The 25,191-nt window shown below is 33.7% G+C and overlaps 1 protein-coding gene across 3 annotated transcripts in view; it reads left to right on the plus strand.

Moving 5' to 3' along the window:
* Nucleotides 1-25,191, plus strand: part of LOC114332203 (eye-specific diacylglycerol kinase) — a 1,074,450-nt gene that overhangs the window by 469,881 nt on the left and 579,378 nt on the right. The gene's annotated exons all lie outside the window — the stretch shown is intronic.

Consider the following 25,191-nt stretch of genomic DNA (forward strand, 5'->3'; position numbering starts at 1 on the left):
CATATAAATGCATATTTTGATGGGAATTTACTCTACCCCATTTAAAAATAAGGTATATATTAGTAACATCAACATCCATTAAAATAAAATGTGAAAGTAAATATTTTGCTGTTAAGCTCCTTTGTTGTTGTACCCATAAACATAATGGGCGTTATTTATAGCTGCAGGTATCATTATCCGGATATTTAAGATTTATAGACTTCTCAGAATTTACAAATTACCTAAGTAAATACCGATTATATTTTGAATAACATTACAAATATTACCTGTACTTTCTGCTGGTGTCGGCCAACTATGAATTATTCTGGGAAAACCAACCAAAACGAAATTTTAAGCATTTTAAGGGTAGGATAGATTATTTTATTTTATGAATGGTTAGTCTTAAATCAATCGCCGATTATTCAACTTTTGTGATTGCAAGTTATTGACTATACTGTGTAAAAAAATCATTTTATTATTATTGTGAAAATGCCTAAAGTAGCAAGGGAAAAATCAAGTCTTCTCAGAAGTTGGATTGGAAGTAACAATCATCTAAAAGTTATCGACAGTGAAAGTATGTTTTGCACCATTTGTGATAAAAAGGTAAGTTCTCCACTTCAATAGATTTTTAAACTTATCAAACTTCTTTGCACATCTATGTGTCTGTCTATTCTAAAATGACAAACCGTCCCATTTCTTCAAAAACTGTTTTTTAAAGTTCGCAACGGTTTGGCTTATACAGAGCGAGGTGTTGAGAGTGGCCCACCCTGTATACTACGGTACACTGACTGTACTTTATTGTTTGACGATTTCAATTTCACTTTGAGAAATAAAAAAAAATTGGGGGAGGTTTAAAAAGTTTGATCATTTTAATGTAGGTATCTATTTACGAAAACATCTAAAACATCATTATCATTATATTCCAGATTCCATGTCAAAAGAAATTCCAAGTAGTTCAACACATAAAAACTTCACTTCACCAAACTAAGCTATCAAAAAATGATAATAAACCTCGCCAGCAGATTCTACAGAACAGTTTGCAGATTCAGAATACGTCAGTTGGGCAAGAAACCTTTGCAAAGGATTTATGCCATTTTTTTTTGAACTGCAATATCCCTCTGCACAAGTTAGAACATAAATCGTGTCAAAACTTTTTAAAAACTTATTGCAAGATTAAAGATAAACCAGCTCAAATACCAAGTTCTTCAACTCTTCGGAAAAAATATGTCAGTGCATGTTACAAAGATGTGATGACGAGTATTAAAAATCAGTTAAAAGCCGAATATCTTTGGATTTCCGTCGACGAAACAACGGATACAAAGGGTCGACAAATTGCGAATCTAATTGTTGGAGTTCTTAACGACTCTGGCGATTTTAAAAACTCATACTTAATTAGTGTAAAATGTTTGGAAAAAACAAACTATGCTACAATAGCTAGATTTGTTAACGAATCCCTAACAAATTTTTTTTTACCTGATCAAGTACCATTTGAAAAAATATTATTAATGCTTAGTGATGCCGCCTCATATATGATGAAAGCTGCATCCAATCTTAAAATCTTTTTCCCTAATTTAATTCACTGTACATGTTTGGCGCATGGCCTAAACAGAGTTGCAGAGAAAGTTAGAATTGAATTTCCCAATGTAAACACCTTAATAAATAATGTAAAAAAAGTATTTCTGAAAGCACCACTACGTGTACAGGTATATAGGGAGATGCTTCCCGATATTCCTTTACCACCAGAACCAGTATTAACCAGATGGGGAACTTGGCTTAAAAGTGCTATATTTTTATCTGAACACTACGACGACATCAAAAGCGTTATTTCAAGTTTTGATCCGACTTGTACCGCTATTGATAACTGTCAAAATATTTTTAAAGAAAAGTCTATTAAAAATCAATTGTTGTATATAAAATCGAATTTCGATATCATTGAAAGTTCAATTACAAAATTAGAGGCTCAAAATTTATGTCTTCACAATAGTATGTCTATTGTTGATTCGGTTAAACAGAAAATAACAAATCTGAATGGGGAAATTGGAGTAAAAATTAAAGATAAACTTGATGACGTTTTAAACAAAAATGAGGGTTTCACTTTATTGCGTTCAATAAATAATATAATCAATTTTGGAAACTTCGATGAAAATATTAATATGGATCCGTCTCTAATAGCAAAGTTTAAATATGCCCCAATTACATCTTGTGACGTTGAGAGATCTTTTTCTGCCTATAAACAAATATTAACAGATAGAAGACATAATATTAGTTTAGAAAATATGAATCAATATATGATTATTTATTGTAACAATAAAAATATGTAAATTTGTTTTATTGTACTCTTTTTATAATATTAGTTTAGAAAATATGAATCAATATTGTAACAATAAAAATATGTACATTTATTTTATTGTACTCTTATTTATCTTGTGGTCAAAATAAAATATTTTGCCGTTTTATTTGTCACAAAACCTGAAGTTAAAAAAATATATTAAGAAATAATAATACAATTTGGTTTAAATTCAAACCTATTTATTTATTTTTATTATTTTTTATTTATTTATGTATTTAACGTAAACCATAAAATTATTCATATAAAAATAAGTGCATATATAAATGCATATTTGCATGTTAATTGTGCATATTCAGCTTGTTTTAAAATGCATATTGCATGCATATTTTAGACATTTTTTAGTGCATATTTTCCAGTCTCTAGTCATATTGTAGAATATAGATGAAGTAATAGATTTTGCCACGAAAAGGTATGAGACTAAGACATTCCCACCGAAAAACGAATTCGACGTCAAAAACGAATAGATGGTGAGTTAGCTACTGATACAGGACTCACACTTCGAGCCGAACTTCAAAAGGATGTGTTGGAATGTTTTGACCTATCCAATGTTGAACTAGAAACCAGATCAAAGCCCATTCAAGATGTGACTTCATGGTTTGAGGTTGTGCAGACACACATTTTGCTTTTCACGAACAGTGAGCAGTTGAAATTTACTGTTTCAACATTTTGTGATTTTTGCCATGAAGAAGTATTACAAGCAGACCTACTAGAAATACCAAAGTTCAGAAGACATTTACAAGCAGCCAGTATTACAGCCTCTAAATGGTTAGCTATAGACTTTTTAAAATCCATTGTGGAATGGGATTTCATGGAATCCCGCCCAAACTTATTGGTCGCATTAAAATTATTTATGACCATTTGTGTATCGGTTGCTTCATGTGAGAGAAGTTTTAGTAAGCTAAAATTAATCAAGGATTACTTGCGAGCAGCAATAACGCAAACAAATCTAAATATCCTCGGTGCAATTTCATTAACTATAATTCTTATTTTTTTTTTTTCATTATTCAAAACATACGTTAATCGGATTTTTGTTGATTTTAACAACCCTTATTTGTAGTATTTGGGGTGACACCATCGATTACCGCCACGGGCGTCACCCATCTACGCCACTGTTTCTATTTAAGGTTTTAAGTCACCCCACCCCACCTCCAGGGGGTGGGGTGGGGGGTGGAGTGGGGGGTCGTGTTTAGTGTCATTCGATAGATGTTTGAAAAATATTGAACACGTATTTGTTGAGGTTTTTGAATTTGAAAATATCATTTTTATACCAGGACGAACGTTATCAGATGTTCTGCCTGTTTCGTATATTTTATTAAACATATCTTCCATCACTTAGATGTGTTCGTCTATGAATATCTTTATTACTTCAATTAGGATATTATCTTTCCCCTTCCCCACAGCTTTTCCGGTCTTTATTTGATTTGCGGCTTTGATAATTTCGTCCTTTGTAATCCTCCAGTCGACGCCTCCTGCATACAAATGTTCATCCTCGTTTGGTCTTGAAACATCTCTTCCACGTATTCTGTCCATCTATCTATTTGATCTTCTATGTTCAGTAGCGGGTTCCCATGCTTATCTTCGATGAAAAACGTATGTGTTTGTTTACATATTCCGGCGGCTTCTTTTACTTTTTTATGCAGGTTAAAAGTATCATGCCTTTGTTCCAACTCTTCAATTTCTTGGCATCTTTCACTTAGAGCCCGGTTTCTTTAGTTTGTTGGATCTATATTCTGATAGTCTTGTGTATTTGTTTGTGTGTTGTTTCATCTATACCTCTGTGTTTTCTTCTGTTCCATCATATTTAAAATTTCTTCTGTCATCCATGGTTTCTTCTTTTTTCGTGTCTCTTGTTTAAGATAGTCTTCTGTTACTCTTGTCTTTCACTACGGTGTTATAGATCTTTTTCTAGTTTGTTTATAATTTTTTTATCACTAAAAGATTTTTAATTGAAAACTTATTGGTCCATTTCCCTGACACCTCCATGGCTTCTAAAAATTGCAAGCCAAATGGATGCTGCAGTGAAGACAAGAGTGAATTCTAAAAAGTTGCAATTCACAACCCCGTCTACAGCTTGGTAAAGTTCCAACGGAAAATTGACTTAGTTACTCCATAGGAGTAATACTAATAAAATAAAAATGTATACCATTTTTATTCAGTTGCAATGCGAATGCAAAACTGTCTTATTTTTCACTTAGGACAGGGAGCGCAATCCAGCACTCTGAATCGACGATTTTCGACTATTTTTGGAGTCATCATCGGAGAGACGTAGGCTTGCTGCACTCTGCTCGAAGTGACAAAACCACGAAAGCTAATTCGCTAAGCCGTATACGGGGTTGTGAATTGCAACTTTTTAGAATTCCTCTTGTCTGCACTGCAGCATCCATTTGGCTTGCAATTTTTAAAAGCCATGGAGGTGTTACCAGGGAAATGGAACAATATGTTTTCAATTAAAAATCTTTTAGTGATATTTTTAATATTTTTTAACCAGATTTAGCAATACGGCTCACACTCCCTCTAAGGGGAAAATTGACTCATCCCAGATACCTACGGTATCAAAAGGATTGAGCTCTGGTGGGACTATTTCCGTGTTATCGAGCCCTAGGTGACCTGTTATGCAGGTGTATTTCCCAAAAATTTTCGTACACATCTGGCCGTTGCGAGTAGTACAGCTTTCTGCATGGTCTTGTAAAGATGTTCATTTAGACCCAGCTTTTTTATGCTTTCGAGGAGGTTCTTCGGAACGACTCCAGTGGTAGACATAATAATAGGTATTGTCTGGGTACTTTGCATTCTCCATTGTCTTCGTATTTGAATTTCCAGATCTCTGTACTTGGCGATCTTTTCAGTAAATTTACTATCTGGTCTATTATGTGCCACTGTTTGGTCTGCGAGCACAGTGCGGTCCCAGTATAGCTTATAGTTGCCATCGTCAAGCACACTCTCAGGGACGTATTGATAATATGGAAGATGGTCCATTTGCAGGAGTCCCAGCTTGATAGCTATCTCTTGATGAAGAATTTTTCCCACTGAGACATGCCGTTCCTTGTATTCAGTTGCAGCAAATGCCTGGCAGCCCCCTGTAAGATGTTGGATGGTTTCTTGGGTTTGACATCCATATCGGCATTTGTCGTTTTGGACCTGAGGGTCTTTGATGATATATTTCAGGTAATTTTTGGTTGGTATAACCTGATCCTGAATGGCCAGTAATGAACCCTCCGTTTCAGGGACCATCTTTCCTGATGTCAACCAATAGTTCGACGCTGTATTGTCGACATAGTCTTGGCTGACCTCATTGGGATGTCTCCCGTGTAGAGGTTTAATTATCCAGGTGCGCATTTTTTCGTCTTTAGTGAGGTGGTTTATGCGCATTTCTGGTTCCCTCAGTTTGATCAGTGTTGTGTCATCTACTGCGCAAATAGCGCGATGTAGAGTAGATGTGTCAGCTTGCATCTGAACATAAGTTCTTAAATTAGCAATTTGTTTATCTAATTGTTCACCTATATCCATAAGTCCTCTTCCTCCTAGATTCCGTGGTAATGTTGTTCTTTCTACTGCACTTTTAGGATGGTGTTTTTGTGCCTTTGTGAGGTGTGTTCTTACTTTTCGCTGAAGATTCTCTATGTCCGTTTTTGTCCAGTTAACAATGCCAAACGAATAGCTAAGCGCGGAACATGCGTAGGTGTTTAGTGCCTTAAACAAATTTCTACTGTTCAGGTGTGAACGAATCAGCTGTTTTACCCTTCGTATAAACTCCACAGTTATCTCAGTTTTCATTTGCTTATGATCAATTTTCCGCGCTTGCTTTACTCTAAGATATTTATACATATCGTTTTCACCCATGGCCTCGATGTTCTGGCCATTTTGCATATCTAATCCTCCGGCCTGTACTTTTCCTCTGACTATATTTAAAACACGGCACTTGTCTAGTCCGAAGTGCATACTGATGTCATTTGAAAAGGATTCTACAGTTCTTAGCATCTCATCTGGTTAATTTCGAGTGGAAGCCATTAATTTCAAATCATCCATATACAACAGATGATTAAGCTTCGCCACCAAATTGTTGTTATTTTTGATGATAAAACCTGCGTCAGTGAAGGTCAATAGCTGAGAAAGTGGGTTCGTAGCTAGGCAGAACCACAGTGAACTTAACGAATCTCCTTGGAAAAGGCCCCGGCCGATTGCGAAATTTTCAGTTTCGATGTTATTTTCACCAGGTATTTGAAGGTGAAGTCTAGTCTTCCACTCTGTCATTATATGCTGTAAAAAGGTCATTATATTATCATCGACTTTATATGTTCTCAATATATCTATAAGCCATTAATGCGCCACTGAATCAAATGTCTTCTTGTAATCAATGAAGACAGTATATAGGTTCAACTTTTTGGAATATGCTTGATTAGGAATGACTGAGTCGATGATAAGTTGTTCTTTGCAACCCATGGAACCCTTAGCGCATCCTTTTTGTTGAGGCTCTATGATATTGTTCAGTGCACAGTGTTGGTAGATACGCCGGACTACACAGGATGTGACCAATTTATACAAAGTTGGACGACAAGTAATTGGGCGGTATTTGGCTGGATCTTGGGTGTTATTTTGATCCTTCGGTATTAAATATGTGGTTCCCTGAGTTAGAAATAATGGTGTTTCCTGCGGATTAGAAATAACATTATTAATTAGTGTTGATAAGCAATCATGAACACTCCAAAACTTCTTAAGCCAGAAGTTTTGAACTCCGTCTGGTCCAGGAGAGTTCCAGTTATGAAGCTCTTTGATGATATTTGAGACTTCTTCAGTGGTGAAGGGTTTGTAGAGAGTAGTAGTGTAGTGTTGGCAGTTCTGTGTCGTATCTTCTATCCACCCAGCATTGTTCACAAACCATACATACTCATAGACGTTTCACGGCCATGTTAATCTTTCGGATCGAATTAACGCCATCTCTTGATTGGAATGGGAACTAAATTGACAAATTTTAGTTACGTGGGAATTTCAAATTATAAATTTTGCGGGATTTTTGATGAAATTTCGCAGGAAATTAAAACAACAGAAAGACAATTCAATGTTTTATTCAATGTTTTACTGTAAACTTCAAATATTCCAATTTGTTTTCAAAATGCAATAAACACTACTGCCATGTGTCACGTGAAAGCACTGATGTGTAATATTGAGTTGAATGAAAATTTTTGAAATAATCTTGTAGGATGATTGTTTAGATAAATACCTTATAATTTATAATCTTTCACAAACTTCCAAAAATATATAGGCCCGAAATGTTGATGACACACTTGTATATTGGAATAAACTGTTTCAGGATCTATTATATTGTTTTTTTAAATGTGGAGATACACAACACGGGATGATCAATGTAAACTAAAAATTCTACTCACAAAAACGGAGAGGAGGTTAATACAATTGATTAAAATTGTGATTAAATCTAATTAAAAACGTAACACCACTATAATAAAATATTTAAGCCACAAACTGTAAAATAAAAAGTAAATAACAAATTAATTTAATTGTCAACTGTCAGTTGTTAAATATGACAAGAGAATTGACTGACAGCGACATCTCTGGATTGGAATGGTAACTAATTTGCTGTCTTGACCTTGACAATTTACGTGAAACGTCTATAAGTATGTATGGTTTGTGGCATTGTTGTTAAGAGCAGCTGGTGTGGAAAATTGATTTCCCCAAAACTCATGAATTTCTTTTTGGCTTGGGTAAGACTTATCGAGATTTTCTACGGTGGAATTGAGTTTTCGATAGAAGGCCTTCTCAGCAGTCTCAAAAAGGGCACTGTCGGATTTTCGGCTGTTACTCACTTTGTACCTTCTTAGTCGTCCTGAATAGATGGAGAGTTTTTGTTTTAATGTATCCAGGCACTGTTGGGCTGTGTTGTTTTCTGGATCTTATCTTGAGTGTCTTGCAGTACTCAGTATTATTTCTTCAGCTCTCCTGATGACTTTTCTACTTCTTACACCTCGTATATATTCTGTGACTTGACCAATATCCTTACGCAGTAATTCAATCATTCCGAGCAGTCTTTTTTCCCAGGGTACAATTCTGTTACCAGTCCTTCCGTTGTTAGTACCCCGTCGTGTTCTCATCTTAATGCCCATTACATTAGAAATTGCGCAAACAGCGCTCCTAGTTGCTTACTAGAGTTTATTCGTGGTAGCGGTGGTCTGCTAAGTGGGTTTGTTCCACTAAACTCCTGTACCGCACGTGCCATTTCGCTTACTAGGTTATCACGTAACTCGTTGTTTTTCGGCTCTGTATTGTCAGGTTGAGTTTCTTGTATAGCAAGCTCAGGAATCTGCTCATGCACTTCAACATGGACTTGATGTTCAATTACAACATCGTTATAAATCTCCCGTTCGACTTCGCTTCTGATGGTATTGCGTCTAGTCTCTGGGATAAGGTTGTTTCATATTTTTGAAGATATTCTTCTTTAGCGGCGAATCGATTGAGGGTAAAATTGTACATAGATCCGCGCGCCTGCGCACACTGACAGTAAGTAGTTCTGACAGTATGTAGTTCATTGCTAATCTTTTAAGATAGGTATGTATGTATCTGTAACCGTGCAAATAAGTCATTAAAAGAATATATTATTGTTTTTAGGAAATGTATTATTTATTATAATTCTTGTGTTTTTGGATTTGTGTTTCCCTGTAGTAAAATAATAAAATATTATTTAAGCATAACATTTTTACACTATATGTCGCCGTGTTGTGTAATTATATCCGAAACTTACATGTCAGTTTATAGGGCCTCGCTGGAGTAGTGGGAAATGCGTTAGCACTGAGATTGGAAGGTTGCGGGTTCAATTCCTGGGCGATTCATATTTTTTATTTTTGGTTGTTTTAATAAAAAAATTTTGAAAGTGGTAGATAAGAAAGTTAGTTTGATTTTTAAATAAAATAGAAATAACCTTTTAAGTATATTTACTTCGTTTAAATTACCTATTATATAATAGAAGAATATCTTCTTACGTGCGTACAAAGTACACACACATTCTTTTTTAATATTATTAATGTTTCTATTAGGTTGAAAATTTTGCCTTTCAGTGGCCAGATGACGCTAGTCACCTACTCCATGAACGTCAGTTGCAATGCGGGGATTAGCTTTCGTGGTTTTTCACTTCGAGCAGAGAGCAGTAAGCCTACGTCTCTCCGATGATGACTCCAAAAAGAGTCGAAAATCGTCGATTCAGAGTGCTGGTTTGCGCTCCCTGTTCTAAGTGAAAAATAAGACAGTTTTGCCTTCGCATTACAACTGAGTAAAAATGGAATACATTTTTAATTTTTTTTATCATTTTAAAATAATATTTTGACACCCTCCTGGAAGCCCCGTGTATGTATTATAGCATAAAATTGCACGGCTAATCGCTGAACAGCAATGAAATTTGTAGCAAAAATCCCATAGAGACACCTACAAAGTCCACACAATCCGATGTTATCTAAAATCTGTACCTATTAAAATGGAAATTGAAGCCGGCTTTCCCTATATTTGCGAATAAATTTCCCTGACTCCAAACTGGTATAGCTTTTCTCTCTCTCGAGATTTTTGTTTACCTTAAAACAAAATAAAGTATTTGGAGAATGGGGTTTTCAGACAATCGAACTGATGCGAGATTCGCCTGATTGAGTGCTCAAAATAGAAAAAAAAAAACTGAATGGTTTGAACTGGAAAAGCTCATATGTATGCAATAGGAGTAGAGTTCCTTTTGGATGTCTTAGGAAATTTAAGAATTGCCAATAGTTATTAAGTAAACGTTGTCTTTATGTCTTTTGTTCTTCTGTTCATTTATTGAGGTTTTTGGATTTGAAAGTATCATTTTTATGCCGGGGTGAACATTATCAGACATTGAATTGCCCAATTTCAAGAAAAATTTTGGGTAATAACCACTGATACATACATACTTTTGTTTGGGTCTTTTAGATCACTACTAAATAAAACAAGGAATTCAGGAAAATGCAAAAATTGAACTTAGACTTCGCTAACATTTATTTTAATATAGGTATCACAAAAAATAAGTAATATTTGACGTAGTCCCGAGCATCTAGATAAAATATAAGTTTAAACAAACTACACGACGCCATTACATGCTTACGAAGGGGAAAACATAGAGAAGATCAATACTTGCCATAAAGTAAAAACACTTTTACCCCCTTACTAAAACAATTTCTCACATTGTAATGTTCAATAAATATTAACAATAAATCTAAAATATTCGTTTATCGTTAAACATGATCATGGATGAAATAATAAAATAAGTAAGAACTAAAAAAGGATAGCAAATAGGAGAAACACAACTTAAAATATTCTGCTATGAAGGCGATGCAATACTAATCTTTCAAAGTTTAGTGCACATTCACATACAACACTGCTATGGCGCGATCAGCGATGCGATGCTATGCTATGCCACAGTATAGAGGTTCCACAGTAAAACCACTCATCTGTCGGCGCTTTGATCTCAAGAAGTAATACCGGCAGTACGCAATTAGTAATTCACCAGTGGTGGATGCGAGTTTTCCCTGTTAAAATCCGTACGCTTCTATGTGAATAGCAATGCGAGAGTGGGGCAAAAGCGACTAAGAACATTGCGCGGTCGCCATGCGCGACTACAGATTTTACTTCCAATTTTTCGGAGAGTGGTTCTACTGGGCTATGCTATGCGTTACATACAAGCAATTATCTGTGGGTGTTTCCATACAAAGATATGTTTGTGAGTTAGTCGCCACCGTAGGCCGTTCTGTGTCGGACGTTACGATGGAAAGAAAACTGAATTATACAGGGTGTAACAAAAATACAGGTCATAAATTAAATCACATATTCTAGGACGAAAAAGTGTTCGACTGAACCTAACTTACCTTAGTACAAATATGCACACAAAAAAAGTTACAGCCCTTTGAGGTTACAAAATGAAAATCTATTTTTTCCGATATATCGGACAGGACAGGACAGGACAGCATTCTTATGGCAGGAACATCATAAAAAGAAATTTTAGTGAAATTTGTGCAGCCCATAAAAATTTTATGGAGGTTTTGTTCCCTTAAACCCCCCCAAACTTTTATGTACGTTCCAATTAAATTACTGTTGTGGTACCATTAGTTAAACACAATGTTTTTAAAACTTTTTTGCCTCTCAGTATTTTTCAATCGAGATGCAGCTTCTATTTTAATATGTTTATATTAAAATTTTACGGGGGGCTCGTGCCTTTAAAACCCCCAAAGTTTGTGTACGTTCCAATTAAACTATTATTGCGGTACCATTAGTTAATTTATTTATTAACGGGCCTTGGCCATTTCTGAAGTTATACTTCTTTACGCGCGATATGAGGGTGAATTTTTATATGTTAAAACCTACGATCCGGGCGCATGCGAATTATAACTTTGTTCTGATTGGATGTTCAAATGACATGTCAAAAATTATCCAATATGGCAGCTGTAGCGCAGCTGTGGTTTGGACGGTTGACGGTTTGGTTATGTATGGTTGTTGCGTTTTAAAATTTGTGGGAAGAGAAACAACAAAGGTTAGTTAATAGTTATACTGCCTTTTTAAATAATTTTCATATTATATTTTTGAAGTTATACTTCAAAATGTTTTAATTTATGTATGTATCAGTCCAGAAAGGGCGTGGAAAGAATATATTAGTGTTTTTAAATATATTTTTCTACAAACGTGTTAAAAATGCAATTTTTAGGACTCCATAGGAGCGTTAAAAATGCTTCTTTAAGGCACTAGTGCTTTAAAATTTTTAAGGCACTGCAGTTAAAAGTGAATTGTCAAATTGTGAAACGTCAAAATATTTATATTTCATTTATTAACATTATTCTTAATAATACAACTTGCGCAATTTGAAAAAGGTGGTTTAAAAGGTTTTTTATTATAATTTTGTGTCTTTGGATTTGTCCTCCTTGGGCGTAAAATAATAAAACATCTATTTTTATATTTCACTTGTCACCGTGATGTATAATTATGTATATCTGAAAGGTAAGTCGCATGCGGCTTGATGGCCTTGTTGGTAGAGCATTGGACCAGAGATCAAAAAATCGCGAGATTGCGGGTTCAAATCCCGGACGATTCATACTTTTTTTTTAATATTTGGCATTGCTAAGTTTTGGTTTATTTTTGGTAATTATTGTTATTTTTTGTATTGTAACTGTTAAGTAGGTATATTTATTTCGTTGAAATTATATTATAATAGAAGTATAACTTCTTAAGTGCGTACAAAGTACACAAACATTCTTTTTTAGTAAAATTTACAGTTTAAAAACCTCAATAGAATTAGTCAAGTAATAAAATTTTATCATAAAAACAGTCTACATACAGTCTAAAAAGTGCTTAGAAAAATAAAGTTAAAGTTAAAATAATAAAACAATACAACATTGATATATGAAACTGACAGGTACAAAATCATTAGTTATACCCCATTCCACGAATATACGTCTGTTTTGGATTATCGCGACAACGAATATTTTACTGTGCAAAATATGAAGAACGAAAGTAAATTGCAAATTATATTGTTGTTTATTGAAGCAATTATTAGAGCAAAATACTTTCGTACTTCTTATGTTGCACACTAAAATATTCGTTGTCGCGATAATCCAAAACAATCGCAGGTTGCTTGAATCAAACAATATGGAGAAATAAAAATATCGGAAAAAAATGAAAGACAGAATTTACAAAACATTCATCACATAATGGCATACGCGACAGAAACAACACGACCTGACACAGAGAGAACAAAAAGATGGCTAGAAACAGCAGAAATGAAAGCTCGTCGAAAAATCGATGGTGACACTAGGTATGGGACAGAGATGCAAGGTGGAGAACGTTAATAACTGAGTAAGAAACAAAAGAGTAGAATGAAATGACCACATAAGCCGAATGACAACAAATGGGACGTAGTAGTAGAAAGGACGGCGAGGGACGGTTCGCCAGTAGAAAGACGATCAGTACGTGAAGAGCACGAAAACGATGGAACAACAACTTACTGGAGGCACATTGAAAAACAGACAGAATCATGTCTATACAAAAAAAGAAGAAGAATAACTAGAAGACGAGATGGCATCGAAGGAATTATAGTTGAAGGCAACTTAGCGGGAAAAAGATCCAGAAGAAGATCTTCAGCACGATTGTCGGACCAACTACACGAGAAGATAAAGGAGGGCAATCCTTCTGAAAAGAATAAAGAAAATAATCAAATAAAGAAAAAACACTTTTACTCCCTTACTAAAACACTTTATTACATTGTAATAAACGACTATAAAAAGTCACTTTTCTTAAGCGAAAATATTGGAATAATAAACCAATTGCTATAGCTGGCTATAAACCAAATTGATGAATGATGAAAAGAGTTAAAAATAACGCTACGTCTAAAGTTAACAACACATTTAGCATTTATTAACCCTTTGTTAGAAATAACGGTTATTTTGCATTTTCTACGATCGAAATCGCTTGCGTGTCAATCATTATTATTACAGGGGTGAATATTCATTATTTTGAAATGGGCGGCCTGATATTAAAATAACGCTTTTCTATAGGCTTGGACGTACTAGAAAAGCCGTAAAAATAAAGTAGAATCGTTAATCAGCTGAAAAATACCAATCGTGACATAAAAATCACCAACAGTTCTTGTGTAACTATTCTTCTTGAGTCACTTGTCAATGAACAATATAGAGAGCAATATACAGGATGGTTAGACGAAAACGAAACAGGGGTATTCTCAGGAACTACGAAATTTTTAAAAAACACCGCGATAGGCCAATTTCTGATTAAAGGGTGACAAATCTTTCCGGTATTTTCGAATATTATTAATAGTTACCCCAACATTGTTTATAGCAATAGAGGCAAAATATAAATGGCGGAGGGGGGGGGGAGGGATATGATACGAGTTGTGTTCCATAGATTTTACTTGTTTTACTTGTTAGGTGTATCTACAAAAAAATCTAGGGGAGACAGATCTGGTGACCAAGGAGGCCAGTCAATGCTGTTTTTCCTAACACTCCAATACCGTGAAGAATTTTGGTCTAAATATTGACGAACAAGTAAAGCAAATGCGGAGCAGTACTTTTCCTTTGAAAAGTCAAATGACCTTCATCATATTGTTGATTATTTTCAATGTCAGTCAAGGCAGGATTAGTCACCATTTCCAGTAACTGTAAATACATTTCGCATATTGTTTATTCTGTGGTTTTGTGATTTTGTGGATCATTCTACATAAAAAATTCTAATAAACATTTTTATTCAAAGTTATCTCAGCTACCTTAGCTTGTTTGAAACATTTTTATCTACGGCGTACAGATTCTTCATACGATGGTGATTTTAGAGGTAAGCGTGGGGGTAGGACTGGCAAGCTTTTTGCACTTCTTTTGTGCACCCATGGTTACCATTCTCAGTAAAATTCATCTTGTTCTTATGCTTTCTAGAGGTTCAGTGGAATTTTTGTCTCTGACTGACGGTGGGACTATAATAGTTTGTTTTTGAAAAATTGTTTTATTGAATCTTTTGAATTTGGCTACAGGTCATAAGATATACATAATATATAATAATATTATGGGGCTCAGTGGTAATTCATTTTCAGGCAAGTGATCCGCATACATCTGTGGTTGAGAACAGCTGGTGAACAAACAAAAATATGAATCTTAATTAAAATAATTTACAATGAGAAATTGTATGCCGAATGGAGATTTTCATCCTTTCTAATAAACTTGTGTGGTTCTTACCGATAATATTTTTACCTCAATATATTGTAGGTATATAAATTATTGGTTTATTCAAATTATTGCGACCATTAATACAAGTAAATTTCAGACAATTTTGAAATGAAATTCTTCATTATTGCTTTATGCCATTATGCTAGAGGTTATCAAATAAATGTGCCATAAAATTATGTTATATACTTATAAAAGGTATCAATAATTTGCGGTATAGTGATGGAGTGTAAGTAAAAAAGCTATGAAATGAATTTCGACTTGATTCAAGTTCTCTGTTTAACCCAGGTATGACAATACCAAAAGGTACTGTTAGGAAAATATTCCAATTTACAGTTCAGAGAACCTGTATGAAACGAGTCTGTGTACTCTAATACAGAGTATGTTAGTAAAATAAAAAAATCTACGGTTTGGTTTTGATTTATTGGAGGGAGACAGATTTAAATCAAAACGAAACCGTAGATTTTCTTATTTTACTAACGCCATACCCTGTATTAGAGTACAGAGACTTGTTTCATACAGGTTCTCTGAACTGTAAATTTTAATATTTTCATCACGATGCCTTTTGGTATTGTCATACCTGGGTTAAACAGAGAACTTGAACCGAGTCGAAATTCATTTCACTTATTCCCCGTTAGAGGGCGTTCTAACAATACTGCGATATAAATAGATTTAATTTATATAGAGAAACTACGGTCGTAGTTCGGCTACGGCTCAGAGCCTCCTTAACAACAGGTAGACCAAGAAATAGTACTATCGGAGGATGGAGGGAGACAGATTTAAATCAAAACGAAACCGTAGATTTTCTTATCTTAAAAAATCTATCTTTAGTCCAGAAAGCCACCGCGCATCCGCTAGGAAACATATTCTAATTCGGATTTTTTGCACAATCTTACTCAAAAAGGACTCCTTTTAACAAATTTGCATGTTGCCAGGACCAAAAGGTGGTCAAAAATTTTTTAAACGTTTTTTTTTTGTTTTTTTCCTAAAATTATTTTTTTTGCATGGAAAAAAGTTTTTTTAGGTTTTTTGGATCATTCCAAACAGAAAAGGTCTTTAGTGACTTTTCTCTAAAAATGATAGTTTTTGACATATATAAGCGATTAAAAATTGAAAAATTGCGAAATCGGCCATTTTTAACCCTCAAAAACTATGTGAAAAACTGAAAATTTGAATGTTGCCAAGATAGGTGGATATTCTTGAAACAACGATTGATGAAATCCCGAAGAGTTTTTTGCAATACAATATTCAAAACTCCTTTGTTTTTTAATTGCTAATCAAGCGTGCGCGACACTGTTTTCCACCGACAGTATGGTGCAAATGAAAGGAATAAATTCGTTATTTCGTAAACCGGTGACTTTAAGAAAAAATCCCGAAACAGGTCGATTTTTATTTTTAAGTTATGATATTGTGGCATATATGGTATACTAGTGACGTCATCCATCTGGACCTGATGACGTAATTGATGATTTTTTTAAATGAGAATAGGGGTCGTGTGCTAGCTCATTTGAAAGGTTCTTTAATTATCTATTCAGTAATGTAAACATTTATATAATTATTTATACAGGGTGTCCTTTTACTTCTTTTATTGTCAAATAATTTAATTTAATAAAATTTTTTTGGACACCCTGTATAAATAATTATATAAATGTTTATATTACTGAATAGAGAATTGAAGAACCTTTCAAATGAGCTAGCACACGACCCCTATTCTCATTTAAAAAATCATCGATTACGTCATCAGGTCCAGATGGATGACGTCACTAGTATACCATATATGCCACAATATGGTAACTTAAAAATAAAAATCGATCTGTTTCGGGATTTTTTCTTAAAGTCGCTGGTTTACGAAATAACGAATTTATTCCTTTCATTTGCACCATACTGTCGGTGGAAAATAGTGTCGCGCACGCTTGATTAGCAATTAAAAAACAAAGGAGTTTTGAATACTGTATTGCAAAAAACTCTTCGGGATTTCATCAATCGTTGTTTCAAGAATATCCACCTATCTTGGCAACATTCAAATTTTCAGTTTTTCACATAGTTATTGAGGGTTAAAAATGGCCGATTTCGCAATTTTTCAATTTTTAATCGCTTATATGTCAAAAACTATCATTTTTAGAGAAAAGTCACTAAAGACCTTTTCTGTTTGGAATGATCCAAAAAACCTAAAAAAACTTTTTTCCATGCAAAAAAAATAGTTTTAGGAAAAAAACAAAAAAAAAAAACGTTTAAAAAATTTTTGACCACCTTTTGGTCCTGGCAACATGCAAATTTGTTAAAAGGAGTCCTTTTTGAGTAAGATTGTGCAAAAAATCCGAATTAGAATATTTTTCCTAGCGGATGCGCAGTGGCTTTCTGGACTACTTGTAGTAGTTGGCCGTCAGATAAAACTTTTACGAAAAAGACATCAATCGGTGCATTCTACTTATTCTTACGAATGAGTTCGAAGAATAGAGCAGAGCAATCACAAGTAATTTCAAGTTTGTAAGTTGTTTGGCAGGTAATAAATTGAAAGTGTAGTGTTAAAGTTTCGCAACTGTTCGCATAATATTTGAAATATGAGAAATATTAAATTAAATGGGAATTATTTCTACGTCGTACCGTCAATCCCACTAAATACGAGAGATATCCCACAGTATTCAACCACCTTCACGGCGGTAGATGTAGATAGGGTCACATCCGAAAACTTTGTCCCTTTTGTTCCTGAATCTTACCGAAGCAGACGTTTCAGTCAAAAAAAATTTAGTTCGTAATATTGATTAACAGTGAATAATGAATAGTATTTCGTTGTAACAAAAATTTAATTTTTTGTTTCAACGAACTTTTAGACATTGATGAATGTATTTGGTTATTGTCACAATGACTGAATAATAATTGTCAAAATAACTAGAGTGCATTAATCAATAACACTCAATTTATTCAGGCAATAAATTAGTTTCGTATATTTAATAAATAATAGTAATTCTGGCAGCAAAACACTTTCTTGATTTCGTAGATTATAAGCAATTACCTTGGTTTATCGTGACAATGTACAGATTTCATTAAAACAATGTACAAATGTTGTTAATATAGAGTAATATAATATATGATTATTTCATACATGTAAAGTGATTGTTATGACAACGAATGCATTAATCAATCTACTACTGCGTTTAATAACAACAATCAATTCGGTCATGGTAACAGTAAACGCAGTTGTTGAAACAATAAATTTTTTGCTTGGCCATTTGAAATTTAACGGCTTTTCCTTATGGTGATACCCCGAGCTTCTCTGTGTTACCATTGTTTAAAAAATAATTATTTGCGAAGTACTGAATAATTTCATTTTGTTTTCAAGTGTATTCCGTACTGGAAGGAAGTTTTCGTGTGTCTATTATCGTATTCATTTTTTTTAGAATCCTGATAAAACTAATTAGTATTGTTGAAAAATTTAAACGCAGAATAAAATATTACAGTATTATCGAGGATCTTGAAGTCCCTGAGAACTTCTATAATGATTATTTTAATAAGTCACAGGGGTGAAAAAGAGAAAATTTAGTATGATTTTTAATTTCAAATATACCATTCAAAAGAAACTTTTTGTTTATTCTAAGGGACTTTTAGCCCTCGGTAATAATGTAATCTTTTATTCTGCGTTTAAATTTTTCAAAAATAGTTTTCTCAGAATTAAAAAAAATGAATACGTTTAAAAAGAATCCGATCGAAATTTTGCACCTGAGCTCTCAAAAAGGATTAAAGTGTTATACATTTTTGGAATCACTATTTCAAACGATTTTAAATGAGCTGTCACATGATGTACTTTCCCATTTAAAAAAATTAAAGTTGTGCCTGTCGCCTGAAGAGGGATCACGTAAAGTTCGAAACATTGATGTTATAATATACTTTGATTATTTTAAAAATTGACCTGTCCGAGCGTGTTGCTTATGTGCTAAATATAAATAAGTTAATAAGGAAGTGGGGGGTAACACTTATTCCAACGCACTGTATAAGTGAAATCATATGAGAAATCACACAGTGTAAAGTCCATTAAGTTTAGGACAAAAAGGGGATTTGCAAAATTATTATTAATCAATTAATAGCATACATTGAGCTAATGCATTCAGTAATTATTAATATAAAATACATTCATAGTGGGTATAAACGAAACTGATTGTAGGAATGAATTGCTTGTAAGAATAACCGTATTTAAACAAACGTTTGTTATTTATAGAAAAATACAGCAAATACAAAATAAGTGATTGATATGATCTTTCATGGGTAATATTTTATTTTCCCGACTGTAAATTATATTGATGTTAATTCCCCAGTAGGTTTACTTGTATAAAATATCGTTACATAATCATTAAATTATGCGTTACAAAGTTGCAATAATTGTTGGTGCTGAACTATCTTTCATATTGTGTCATGTTGGACCAAGTATTAACTCAATCTCGTTTTGTACTCAATTTCATATATCCTATTTTTGATTTGCTTGTATTAATAAATGTATTGATTTGTAAGACATACCACAAGAACAGGCAGTTTCAGAACCTAACTTCAAAAGGAAACGTATACAAATAAAACTCAAATACAAAAATCATTGTCATTTTGGAGTAATGACAAAAAGTGTTTCAGAAATAATTGGGGAAGTAAATGATATTTAGTTTATTTTTTATGTATGCAGACTCATACGCCGTGATCCTAGACTATACGATACTTATTGGTTTATTACGCCTTTACGTGACTTGTTGAATAGTGTAATTCACGAAACAATGTCCATCACATCGAGCCCTGATTTTTTTAGAATTTGTCACTATGAAAAATGAGCTTTTCTTTGTCCTGCTGATATATTTAGGAAATTTTATTCAAAGCCGATGTTTCGTGGCAGAATTAGGCCGTTCTTTCTATGTAAATACAATTTTAAAAGGCGCGAATGTATTTTTTGCGATAGACAAGGCTATTCCTGTACCTTTGTTGTGGATTTAAGTCTTTTGTTGATGTAAAAAATAAAGCTTTGTGGTGTTTTCTTCCATCTAGTAAGTAAATATTCAAAGGCGAGCAAGAAAATATGATTTGTTATTTGAACCTTGTAATACACAAAAGAATGCGCTGAAAAGAAGTTTTCATAAATATTTTATGAAAGACTGACACAAATTCTCAGAAGTATTTTAGAAAAACCGTTATAAATCCCTTGTTTGGTAACTAATAGATCGAAAAGAAAAAGCGAGGCGCAAAAATCACCAATCGCCACGTTAGAACTGTTGATTGAACACGGAATGAATCTTAATAAGATTCATTCCGTGATCGTCCGATTAGAAGTAAAACTCACTAACTACAACTACACTTTTTAGAAAGTGGAGTAAAATCGATTTAAAGGAACCATTTTTTTTTTTAATTCACCTGACTTGAATATTGGAATTTTTTGAATAAAACTTTAAGGGGGTAGGCGCAAAATCTTCTTCTTCTTCTTCTACGGCACTACAGCCCAAATTGAGCTTCTGACAGGGGTGCTTCCTTATAAAGTTGATAAAGTTCGTTGTTGTATCGACTTCTGAAGATTCCGTTTTTCCTCACAGGTCCTAGTATTCTCCTCAGTACTTTCCTTTCGAATGTGTCGAGTTTGTTTTTGGATGTTTCTTTCAGGACCCAGGCTTCACTGCCATATCATGTTATTGGTCGAATTAAAGTTTTATAGATTCTCATCTTTGTATTTCGGTGGACACTTTTAGACCGAAACATATGGAAGAGGGCAAAATATGCTCTGTTCGTCTGCGTCTCTTCCGTATTTCTCCATCTTCTAATCCGTCGGCATATATTTCTACTCCCAGGTATGTAAACTTTCCAACCGTTTCGATGCCATCTTCATGTATAAAGTTTTGTGGGAGTATATTTCTTCTCGTCTGAGTCATTATTTTTGTTTTTTCTGTGCTAATTTCCAGACCTAGCATTTTTGTTTGTGCTTTTAACTCTACATATGTTTCCTGTGCTCCTGTTAATGTTCTACTCATAATATTAATATCATCGGCATAAGCGGCCAGTTGAACCGTTCGGTTGGTCAGTAGGTTTCCTCATCCAGTTTACATTTGCCTGAACGCATACTTCAGTGCCAGGTTAAACAATGTTGGGGCCAGCCCATCTACTTGCTTTAGTCCCTGCGAAATTTTGAAAAAGTCGGTACGGTGGTTTTGTGTTCGTACACATGCCTAAGTTTCATCCATTGTGGCTTTAATAAGCCTTGTTATTAGCTTGTGTGGTATTGCCAATTCAGCCAATATATAGTATAGTTTGTTCCTTTTGACTGAGTCGTATGCCTGTTTGAAGTCTACAAACACGTTGTGAACATCAATATCGTGTTCCCATGATTTGCTCAAGATCTGTTTGACTGTAAATATTTGATCCAGTGTCGATCTTCCCTGTCGGAAGCTTGTCTGATACTCTCCAATAATATTTTCTGCTAGTGGTTGGAGCCGCTGGTTTATAATATACGTGAGGACTTTATATGCTGTACACAGTAGAGAGATTCCACGGTAGTTTTTGCACTGGAGTTTGTGTCATTTTTTATAGAGATCGGGCATACTATATTTTTCTTCCAGTCGTCGGGTATTTTCTCTTCTTGCCATATGTCTTTGATGAGCGCGTCATGGATGTAACGCGATGGGCGCGTGGATGTAACTTGCTAGGTGGTCGCCACTACCTTATACAGTTCGGCTGGTATTTGGTCGACTCCAAGAGCTTTATTGTTTTCTGGGCCTTAATAGCTTCGAGAAGTTCCTCTATAGTTGGACCTTCTACTCCATTATCTACTTCATTCTCTTCTACGTAGTTCATACCCATTTCATCTTCCATGTCTACTTGTGTTCCAAGTAGTGTCTGAAAATAATGCTTCCAGGTTTCTGTGACTTTCTTTTGGTCACTGATTATTTGCCCACTTTCATCTTTACATAGACCTGTTTGAGGTTTATACCTACTTCTTATCTTTTTTAGGTATTCGTATGCTCCGTAGTTCCGTATCCACCCTCTAATTTCGTTGTTTTTAAAATTTTCTTCCACTTTTCTATTTGTCTATTTTCATAGACTCTCTTTTTCTTTCTACATATCTTGTCTGCTTTCTGTCTTGCGACTTCAAATAATGTTCGTCTTTCCCGTGTTCTTCTTGTTAAGGTTCTTGTTCTAGGCGCAAAATCTTGGTCCAATGCTATTTAAACGCATTCGTTTTTTTTTCGAATCTTGAGAAAATTAATAAATATTTTTTGGAAAAAATAACCACAGAATAAAAGACTACATTATTAATGAGGGTCGAAAGTCCCTTAGAATAAATAAAAAGTTTCTTTCAAATTATATATTTAAAAAATCACACTAATTTTTTTCTTTTTATTTCACCCCTGTAACTTATTAAAATAAACATTATAGAAGTTTTCAGGGACTTTCGGCCTTCAGTAATAATGCAATCTTTAAGTCTGCGTAAATTTTTAAAATATACTTATTAGATTTCTCAGGATTCGAAAAAAAAGAATGCATTTAAATATCATTGGACCAAGATTTTGCGCCTAACCCCTTAAAGAGTAAATACAAACAGATATTTTATGTCATGTTTGGTCATAGTGACTATGGTTTATTCTTCTTCTTTACGTGCCATCTCCGCGACGAAGGTTGGCAATCATCATTGCTATTCTCACTTTTGACACTACAGCCCGAAAGAGTTCAGTTGAGCTGCATCAAAACCATTCTCTGAGATTTCCGAGCCAGGCCATTTTTCTCCTACCTATGCTGCGCATAATTGAATCTTTCCCTGCATAATTAATTTTAGGAGTTTATATCTGTCACCACGTGTTATATAACCCAAGTATTGAAGTTTTCTTATTTTGATGGAATCCAGTATCTCCCTGCTGTTATGTATTCTCCTTAGTACTTCCTCATTGGTTATTCCGTCTGTCCAGGGGATTCTCAGCATTCTTCGATACGTCCACATCTCAAATTTCCAATCTATTGAGGCATTGTTTATTGAGAGTCCATGTTTCCACACCATACAAAATAACAGAAAATACATAACATTTTAGTACTTGCTTTCTAAGATTTAGACTGAGGTCTCTACTATGGGTCATTCCACGAATATACGACTCTCTTGGATTATCGCGACAACGAATATTTTAGTGTACAATATAGGAAGTACGAAAGTAAATGGCTCTAATAATTATTCCAATAAACAGCAATGTAATTTGCAATTTACTTTCATTCTTCTTATTTTACACAGCAAAATATTCGTTGTCGAGATAATCCAAGAGGGTCGTATATTAGTGGAATAGGGTATACATAATATTTGTTTCATATTAGTGAATGCACTTCTAGCCTTTTCTATTCTAATTCGGATTTCTTTGGTATAATCGCTTGTTTCACTAATGTTTGTCCCTAAATAGTTATAATTCTGAACTCGTTCTATCGTCTTGTTATTTACGTGTAGATCGTCTTTGATGTCACCATGAATTTCGTTTTCTTTATGTTTAGTGACAGACCAAATTCTTCACTCGTTGCAACAACCTTATCTAAAATTCTTTGTAGGTCTGTAATAGTTTCTGCTATTAGTATTGTGTCATCGGCGTATCTAATTTCACATATGGGTAGGCCATTTATTATTATGCCTGCTACTTCATCTTCTAATGCTTTTTTGAATATTTCTTCTGAGTATGCATTAAACAGTGATGGCGACAAATCACAGCCCTGTCTAACGCCTCTTTTGATTTTTATTTTATTGGTGTTTAAATTATTTATTCGTATGACAGCTTCCTGTTCATAATACAGATTATTTATTGCTCTTATATCCCGTGTGTCGATGTTCTTTGTTCTCAGTAAGTTTATTAACGGATTATGTTTCACCGTATCGAATGCCTTGTTTTAATCTAGGAAGCAGACATACATGTCTTGGTTTACATCTGAACATCTAATGATAATATGATTTATTAAACATAATAAATTAATTTTTGGACTTCATGAATTTTTCCATAAACACAATAATTGGCTATTGTGAAGTTAATGAATTTGTCCCCATAACGTATCAAGACCTCGGAATTGAAAATGAAAGAAATAAGTAAAAAATGTTAAAACTAAAACAGATTATCTAACCTTTAACGAAACTAAAACTGCGAATCTACACAATGTAAGTCAAAAAAAAAATCTTGTAAATGCAGTTTTAATTCAACTCGTCTTCTTGACTCTCGTTATCAGATATTGATATCTCTGGAACTCGATCTACCAAACTTACCACTTAACGACAAGCGAATCATTTTTGCGACACTTATTGGCAACATCCTTTTGATCAGCTCAAGGATAGCAGTAACTTTTGGTCATCCAGGGAAGTAAACTATACGATACACCATTTAGGGGAGTGCAATTAGAACGAGAAGATACAATGTTTCGGAAAAAATCAAACAAGGTTATATGTTTCTAAAACTTTTTTTGTTAGTTTATAAATATGTTAAAGTAAAAAGTTCTACTCGCTGATTTGGCTGCTAATTGTTTATTAATTGTTTAAACAATAACAATTGTTTTGTATAAATAATGTTAAGAATATGGGTGAATTCAACATTTTATTTTAATAAAAAATGTTTTTATTTTAGTTTTGATTATGCTGAACCCGAATCTGGCATTACAATTTGCAAATTCAAAATGGCGGATTCAAAATGGCGGATTTTTTTCCTAAAATTCCTTAAAAAGCAGTTGTAAAATCCGAATTTTTTTTATAAAACATGTTTGTTTACATATATGTGGATATTTTTGAGAGGTTGCTGAACCCGAATAAAATTTTGATAATTTAAATTATAAAATGGCAGATCCAAAATGGCGGATAACTTAAAAAATAGTTGTAAAATCATAATTTCTTTACAAAATGTATTTATTTCTACATATATTTATTTTTGAGAGCTTTGATAAACCTAACTTAAATGTTAACATTAAAAACTATAAAATGGCGGATCCAAAATGCGGATTTTATAAAAAGAACATAAAAAAGAACATTTTTCTAAAACATTTATTGTCTTTATTTTTAACAGGTTGTTGAATCTGAATTAAAGATTAAAAATTTAAATTTCAAAATGGCGGATCCAAAATGGCGGATATTTAAATGAAAAACAAGTAGAATCCAATCAAACAAATATGAAATTTCATTCTTAA

Source organism: Diabrotica virgifera, chromosome 1 (assembly GCF_917563875.1).
Source record: "Diabrotica virgifera virgifera chromosome 1, PGI_DIABVI_V3a".
Classification (NCBI taxonomy): domain Eukaryota; kingdom Metazoa; phylum Arthropoda; class Insecta; order Coleoptera; family Chrysomelidae; genus Diabrotica; species Diabrotica virgifera.